We start from the raw sequence: 8,724 nt of genomic DNA on the forward strand, positions 1-8,724 counted from the left end.
ATATAGTAATGTGTGGATTACATGTGTTTTTGATGCATTTCCGCAGTGGAAATGCACTAAAATCACACGTGCGTTTTTTACCTGTGGTACCATGCCTCCTGGGCCCTCATATAATGCCCCATGCCTCCATACATAAAAAAAAAAAAAAAAAATCAAATACCTCACCTCACCTGCTGCTGCTGCTCTCATCTATGCCGCTGCTTCGGACTCCTCAGCCGCGTCGCCGTCTTTCCGCTCTGCGCTGTGACTGCTCAGTAGAGGGCGCAGTGGAAAGACGTCATTGCGCCCTCTGACCTGAGACGTCACAGTGCAGCAGCCGCGGATGATACAAGACTTGCTGCGGAGGCACGGGGAGAGGTAAGTATTGTGCCGGGACCCTGAGCAAGCGGGGCGCGGGCGCTGGCACCGCTCTCCTCCGCTCACGGGTCCCATAGCGCGCCGGGGTGCCCGATGGCGAGTGGGCCCCCCCCCCCCCCGCCTGCTTAGGGCCCCGGCACTTGCCCGGGTGCTGACGGCGGGCCTGGTCACAGGAGATATTTCCCTTAACCCTGGCCTTCCTTGTACTAGTACATTTCCTTCAATTGTGCCTTCTGGAACTCCTGTGTAACAAACTCCCCTATATTCCAGGGCTGTGGAGTTTGTGTCCATTTTGGTGGAGTTGGAGTCGGTATAAAATGGACCAACTCCGACTCCTAAAATATATAATACTTCATTGAACTACTGTTCCTAATTTATGTGCTGTAAATATTTTCATAAGAATTTGGGAAGGTTATGAAATGTCCTATAAATGTCTGTTCTGTTCCTGATCTAAGGATCTAGGCTTTTGGTTGAGGTGAATCTGTGCTGCGCTTTATGTACATGCTCAGAAGTGAGGCAGTGAGATGAATCTGTGCTGCGCTTTATGTACATGCTCAGTAGTGAGGCAGTGAGATGAATCTGTGCTGCACTTTATGTACATGCTCAGAAGTGAGGCAGTGAGATGAATCTGTGCTGCACTTTATGTACATGCTCAGAAGTGAGGCAGTGAGATGAATCTGTGCTGCACTTTATGTACACGCTCAGTAGTGAGGCAGTGAGATGAATCTGTGCTGCACTTTATGTACACGCTCAGTAGTGAGGCAGTGAGATGAATCTGTGCTGCACTTTATGTACATGCTCAGTAGTGAGGCAGTGAGATGAATCTGTGCTGCACTTTATGTACATGCTCAGTAGTGAGGCAGTGAGATGAATCTGTGCTGCACTTTATGTACATGCTCAGAAGTGAGGCAGGGCTGTGGAGTCCGAGTCAGGGAAACTGAGGAGTCCGAGTCGGAGGTTTAACGTACCAACTCCACAGCCTTGCTACATTCACAGCTTCTTCCTTACAAATTATTTCAAAGAAGTATTCTGAAGTTGTCTCTTGAGCAGCTCAGAGCTAGGCAGTCTCCTCCTTAACTTAATGGATTCTGTCAGGGTGGACATTCCTTGAATGACAGCTCTTGTGAGTATTTGTAGAACTATGAAGCTCAGCACAAGCTTTTCTGTAGCACATTCAGCCATTAGTGGTTTGTTCTGAGCCTACATATTATTATTATTATTTATTTTTAGAGCCCCATTGTTTCCATGGTGCTGTACATGAGAAGGGGTTACATACAAAATACAAATATAAATTACAGTGAACAAACTGAAAATGACGGACCGGTACAGAGAGGAGAGGACCCTGCCCTTGCAGGCTTAGGCTGTGTGCCCACGATGCGTTTTTTAAGCGTTTCCGCAGCGGCAAAAATGCTGCAGAAACGCTTAAAAAACGCATGGTAGAAGGCCTGCCATGTCCCCCAATGATAATCCGCATGTGCTGTGCACATGCTGCGGAAATTTCCGCTGCGGATTATCATTGCGGAAAAAAACGCAGCACTACCAATTATTTTGCGGAAGTGCTGCGTTTTCGCCGCCATTGACTTGCATTGGAACGCGCCAATTCCGCAAGACTGCATGTGTACTTGCGTAATTGGCGCGTTCTAATGTGCGGATGGTACCCGGGTGTAGAGGAGAGGAGAGTCTCATCCACACCCAGGTGCCATTAAAAAAAGCTGTAAAAAAAAGAATAAAATAAAAAATAAATATATACTTACCTTCTGGCGGCCCGCGGTGCGCTCCTCCTTGCTTCCCGGCACTTCGCGATGGAATGAAGGACCTGCGCTGACGTCAGAGTCATGTGACAGATCACGCGACGCTGACGTCGGCAGGTCCTTCAATCCACCGCTGCCGGCAGCCGGGACGGTGAAGCAAGACAGCGCGGGCCATCGGAGGGTAAGTATACATTTATTTTTTGACATTCTCTCGGTCACACTATATAAATCCATGCAGTTTGCATGGATTTATATAGTGTGACCAAGTTGACAAGCACTTTCCAAGTGATGCTAAAATCGCTTGGAAAGCGCTTGTCAACCAGCATGCAGAAATGCATGTGAAGAACGCTTCACTTCCGCATGTCCCTGGCAGGAAAACGCATGTACAATCCGCATGTACAATCCACATGTACAATCCGCGTTTTTTCTGCCAGGGAGATGCAGAAACGCTCAGGAAAAAATCCTGAGCATTTCTGCATCGTGGGCACATAGCCTTACATTCTATACGACAGTGATGGCAAACCTTTTACAGACCGAGTGCCCAAACTCCAACCCAAAAGCCACTTATTTATCGCCAAGTGCCAACACGGCAAATTAACCCGAATAATGAGGTTTTAGTTTAGAAAAAACAACTCATACAGAGAGCAGGCGAGGGCAGCATAGAGCAGCCACAGAAAGGAGCAGGGGTATGAGAGTGCAGAAATAAAGAATGTGCTCACCCCCATCTTGGTATATGCCTCCAATCCTTGTATGCTGCCCCAATCCATGTATGTATGCTGCCCCCAATCCATGTATGTATGCTGCCCCCAATCCGTGTATGTATGCTGCCCCCAATCCGTGTATGTATGCTGCCCTCAATCCATGTATATATGCTGCCCTCCCCCAATCCATGTTTGTATGCTGCCCCCAATCTATGTATGTATGCTACCCCCAATCCATGTATGTATGCTGCCCTCCCCCAATCCATGTATGTATGCTGCCTCCAATCCATGTATGTATGCTGCCCTCCCCCAATCCATGTATGTATGCTGCCCTCCCCCAATCCATGTATGTATGCTGCCCTCCCCCAATCCATGTACGTATGCTGCCCTCCCCCAATCCATGTATGTATGCTGCCCTCCCCCAATCCATGTATGTATGCTGCCCCCAATCCATGTATGTATGCTGCCCTCCCCCAATCCATGTATGTATGCTCCCCCAATCCTTGTATATATGTTCCCCCAATCCATGTATATATGCTGCCCTCCCCCAATCCTTGTATGTATGCTGCCCCCAATCCACGTGTGTATGCTGCCTCCAATCCACGTATGTATGCTGCCCGCCCCAATCCATGTATGTATGTATGCATGCTGCCCCCAATCCATGTATGTGACGCGCCCCTGGGCCTGAGTCGCGCAGCGTTGCGCACGCGGGAGCCTACCCGGAGCCGGATCAGATGGGGGTAGTAGTCTCGTGGCGGTGACCCGGTCCGTGCCCAGGGAGTCAGACTAAGTGGCAGTCTATTAGCAGTAGATGGTGGATGACTACGCCACCTGTTGAATGCAGCTATGGAGCTGCCGCTGCAGGGCAGACCGCTGAGACCGGTGGAAGGATGGTGCAGCGTGGATGGTATAACCCCCAACGGGAGGGGTATGGCCTCAGGGCAGCCGACGTGGATGATGGGGGTAGCAGGAACCACTCAGAGACGATGCGGTGTAGTTCAGGGTCTTTACTGGTGACAAAGATAGACCCTCCCGGAGTACTTGCTAGCAATCGGGGCCTGGTCAGTCCTTGAGCAGATGGGATCTCCCCTGGCCAGGCGGAGTTGTAGGCCTTCCCAACTAACTGTACTCTTCTGGCTACCTTGCTAGAGGCGGGTAAAAGTAGCCCACGTCCCTGAGTGTACCGTGTGGTGCTCACCCGTATGGCCGGTGACTCGGGGCCTTCTAATGGCTTCCGCTCCACGATGGCGGTGCTGGTCCCACGCGTGTGACCGTGCCTTTGGGTTTCTGGGCCAGAGGACCTGCAATCCCCTGCCGGTCGGTTTCTGCTGCTGGGTAGAGATTAGTCCCCACAGCCTCGGACTCCGGGTCCGGTGATACTTCTCAGTCAGGGCGAGCTCTGCAGCTGCCAGCCCCTGACTCCTTGTAGCACTGTTCCCACAGAGCTCCTGATGTTCTTTTCCTATATCTGCTTCTCTGTCTCTACTTCTTCTCTACTCACTAACCCTGCCTCAGCCCTAGGTTTATATAGGGGAAGTTCTTCCCCTCCCAGGACTGGGCAGGAGGTGTGGCATGCATAGGATCCCTGACCAAGAGACCTCCCACCTGCTCTCAGACGTAATATCTCTATCACTGTGGCAACCAGACCCCTGGGGTGTCACATTCCCCCCTAGTGAAATTTAGTACTCCGGGACTAAACATATTTTTGGAAAAACATAACAAGGTATAAACAATAATAGTACAATAAGAAAAACATATAAAGATGGTCACGGCGTGTCCGCAACCGGGTGCAGTTTTTGAAGAAAAGCAAGGTGTCCATTTCACCAAAACAGGGAGACGTAACCAGGTAGGGGTCTGTCCTACCCCGAGTCCTTAACAGTCTTTAGTCCGTCCTGGGTTACGCTCCAACTATGTACACAGGATTCCCGGTAAATCCACCAAAGACTCCTATAAACAACTAGAAACACATAATTATACACAAGCAACAAGAAAAACAGGTAACCACAAATAAAACAATTTATACACTTCAAATCCTCTAACGTGCGGGTAACTGGCCTCTAGTGGCCCTAGTGGACCTACGGAGCTGACTGTCTAGCCCTGAACTACAGGGTGTAGGAGCTGTCAAGGGTAAACTGGGCAGCTGTCTACCGGCTCCTTGGCTCACTAGGGGTACGGCAGGCTCACTATAAGCAGAGGGTTGATCCTCCTGTTCTGCTTGTGTGGAGTCTTCTGCCTCCTGGACCGGCTGCTCTTCCAGCTCTACCTGTCGCTCCGTAGGTGCTTGGGATGCTGGTTGGAGGAAGGTGAGTACGGGTACCACAACTGCGCCATTGACTTGAGTCCAAGACCGAGGGAAGTCTCCGAGCACAGTACTAACCATGTCTTCCCTTTCCTCTACGGGTCAAGGGTCTTCTTGTTCCTCTTCAGGGTTTCGTAGCTGTTCGGGACACTTCTTCAGGTGATCCCGGGATACAATGGTCGTGGTTTCCCCTCCGTCTTTACTGATGGTACAGACCTTTGGGTTGTCGTGGCTTGAGGGCAGTACGGTGTACGGGTCCTTCTCCCACTGGTCGTCCAACTTGTGGAGCCGTCTTTTTCTCTTCAAGACCTGCTCTCCGGGTACCAGGGGAACAGCGGAAGCATACTGGTTGTAAGTTTTCTCTTGTCTTTCCCTAGCCTGACAGAGACTTCGCTCCACACTCTCCTGTACTCTCCGGTACTGCTGCTGCCTCTCTGTGTCCCAGTCTGCTTCTGGTGAAGTGTCCTCGAGTGTCAGGACTCCCATTTCCAGGTCAACAGGTAACTTACCAGGTCTCGCCCTCATTAGGTAAGCCGGGGTACAGTTGGTGGAACCTACCGGGATGTGGTTGTATAGGTCCACCAGATCGGGCAGCTTCTCAGGCCACAGACTGCGTTCTTCTAGGGGCAACGTTTTCAGAAGATCCATTACCACCTGGTTCATTTTCTCACAAAGTCCATTAGTTTGCGGATGATAGGGTGTTGTCCTTATCTTCCGGCAGCCATACAGAGTGCAGAATTCTTGGAAGACCTCCGCTTCAAAGGCAGGTCCCTGGTCTGTCAACACTTGGTCCGGGTACCCGTGTGGACGGCAGAAATGCTGCTGGAAGGCTCTAGCTGCTGTTCGAGCTGTTAAGTCCTTGACGGGGACGACAACCAAGAACCGGGAGTAGTGATCCACGATGGTTAGTGCGTAGACGTAGCCACTTCTGCTTGGGGTCAGTTTTACATGATCCAAGGCTACCAGTTCCAACGGCTGCCGGGTGACGATGGACTGCAGGGGAGTCTTCTGGCTGGCACGGTCCTTCCTTCTTAGGTTGCACGGGCCACAGTCTCTGCACCACCTCTCGATGGTTCCCCTCATGCCTACCCAGTGAAACCGCTCGCGCAGCAGGAACTCCAGCTTCTTCCATCCGAAGTGTCCAGCCCCGTCGTGGTATGCCTCCATCACCATGGCTGCGTCTCTTCGTGGCACCACTACTTGCCAGATTAGTTCATGCGTCCGGGAGTTAACCATTCTGCGGCACAACTTCCCCTTGTAAAGGAACAGTCGACTCTTCTCAGCCCATAGTTGCTTGGCTTCCTCCGGAGCGTCTGGGTCAAGGCGAGCCTCTGGCCGAGTCAGCATCTCCTTCACCAGTCGGACGGCAGGGTCACTGTCTTGCGTTTCCTCCCAGTTGTAGTGAGGCAAGGGGTTAAACGTAGCGGCTTGCTTACTCTTTACCCGATGGGAATACTGGATAGTCCCATGACGGTGGAACGCGGGGAGTTCAACTTCTTCCAGTCCCTCTGGATCTTCTCCTACGTCCGGTAGGTTTGGCATCCTGGACAGGGCGTCCGCGTTGGTATTGGAGCGTCCTGCCCGGTATTTGATTGTGAACTCGTAGTTGGACAGACGGGCCATCCATCTCTGCTCTAGGGCACCGAGTCTTGCCGTGTCCAGGTGTGTCAACGGGTTGTTATCCGTGTACACGATGAACCGGGAAGAAGCGAGGTAGTGCTTAAAGCGTTCGGTGACTGCCCACACCACTGCCAGGAACTCTAGCTTAAATGAGCTGTAATTCTCAGGGTTTCTCTCGGTGGATCGCAGTTTTCGGCTGGCGTAAGCGATTACTCGTTCTTTCCCCTGCTGGATCTGGGACAGCACGGCTCCTAGCCCGATGTTACTTGCGTCGGTGTAGAGGATAAAGGTCTGGCTGTAATCAGGGTACGCCAGGATTTCATCCCCCGTGAGGGCCATCTTCAGCTGGAGGAAGGACTCTTCTTCTAACTTCTCCCATCTGAAGGGTGGCTTCTGGTTCTTGGCCTTGTGGGACTGGCCTATCAGGAGGTCCTGCATAGGAGCTGCCTTTTTGGTGAAACCGGGGATGAATCTGCGGTAATAGCCTACCAACCCGAGGAACTGCCGCACTTCTTTTACACTGGAGGGACTTGGCCATTCCTTAATTGCGGTGATCTTATCAGGGTCGGGAGCCACTCCGTCAGCGCTCACCACGTGTCCCAGGTACTGCACCTTTGGTTTCAGGAGGTGGCACTTGGAGGGTTTCACCTTTAGGCCGTAGCTTGCCAGAGCTTCGAACACTTCCGCCAGGTGTTTCAGGTGGTCCTCATACGTCTTGGAATATACGATGACATCGTCCAGGTACAACAAGACCGTCTCGAAGTTTCTGTGGCCCAGACAGCACTCCATTAATCGTTGGAAGGTTCCTGGTGCGTTGCAGAGTCCGAACGGCATGCAGGTAAACTCGCTAAGTCCCATCGGGGTGGTGAATGCGGTCTTCTCCCGGTCCGCCTCTGCTACAGGAACCTGCCAGTACCCACTAGTGAGATCCAAGGTAGAGAAGAAGTTAGCAGATCTTAAAGCAGCCAAAGACTCCTCTATCCTTGGTAAGGGGTACGCATCCTTGTGTGTGATACGGTTGATTTTCCGGTAATCTACACACATCCTCATGGTGTTGTCTTTCTTTTTGACTAAGACTAGTGGAGCTGCCCAGGGGCTACAGCTATCCCTGATCACCCCAGCCTCCTTCATGTCTCTAAGCATCCCCTTGGCGTGTTGGTAGTGTGCAGGGGGTACGGGTCGATACCTCTCTTTTATGGGAGGATGGTCTCCCGTGGGGATGTGGTGTTCTACCCCCTTGACTCGCCCGAAGTCTAACGGGTGTTTACTAAACACTCTCTCGTACTCTTGAACCACCCGATAGACTCCTTGTTTCTGGTGTGAGGGAGTGGAGTCAGTACCCAAATGTAGTTGCTGACACCAGTCCTCCATCGTTTTCTTAGAGCCGTTACCTTCCTCCGGGGAAGATGGAGGCAAGGGTTCTACGGACTGTATGGAATCTTGATTGATGGTATACAATTTGGCTAGCGTGGCATACCGGGGCAGGTACACTTCCCTCTTCCCGATATTTATTATGCGAACGGGCACCCTCCCATGGCGTACATTGACCACCCCCCGTGCTGTCAAAATGGTGGGCCTACTATCTGAGTAAACTGGTTCTACCATTGCCTGGTAATCTCTACCTCTCAGACCAATAGCTGCCCGGCACCAAATCATCATTTCACTTTTTGGGGGCATGGCAATAGGGAAAGGGTCACACATTCGCACGCTACCAATCTCACCACCGGAGAGTTCTAGCTGTTGCCGTCGCATCAGTGCCCGGATCTCTTTCTGGAGCACTCGCTGCTGGCCGGAGCTGGCGTTCTTGGCAACCTGCTGTAAAAGGAAAATCACCTCTGCAAGACAATTTTCAATTACATTAGTTCCTAGAGTTATCTTTGGGTGACTCTCGTGTTTGTCAATGTCTACAATGATCAGTCCCTGTGCCGCCAATTCGACTCTACCGATTTTAATGGTCACCTCTTTAAATCCAATCTGTGGCACGGGCTGACCATTG

The sequence above is a fragment of the Phyllobates terribilis genome, unplaced genomic scaffold, assembly GCF_046119375.1.
Source record: "Phyllobates terribilis strain yellow unplaced genomic scaffold, ASM4611937v1 Scaffold_5__5_contigs__length_657084704, whole genome shotgun sequence".
Taxonomy (NCBI): domain Eukaryota; kingdom Metazoa; phylum Chordata; class Amphibia; order Anura; family Dendrobatidae; genus Phyllobates; species Phyllobates terribilis.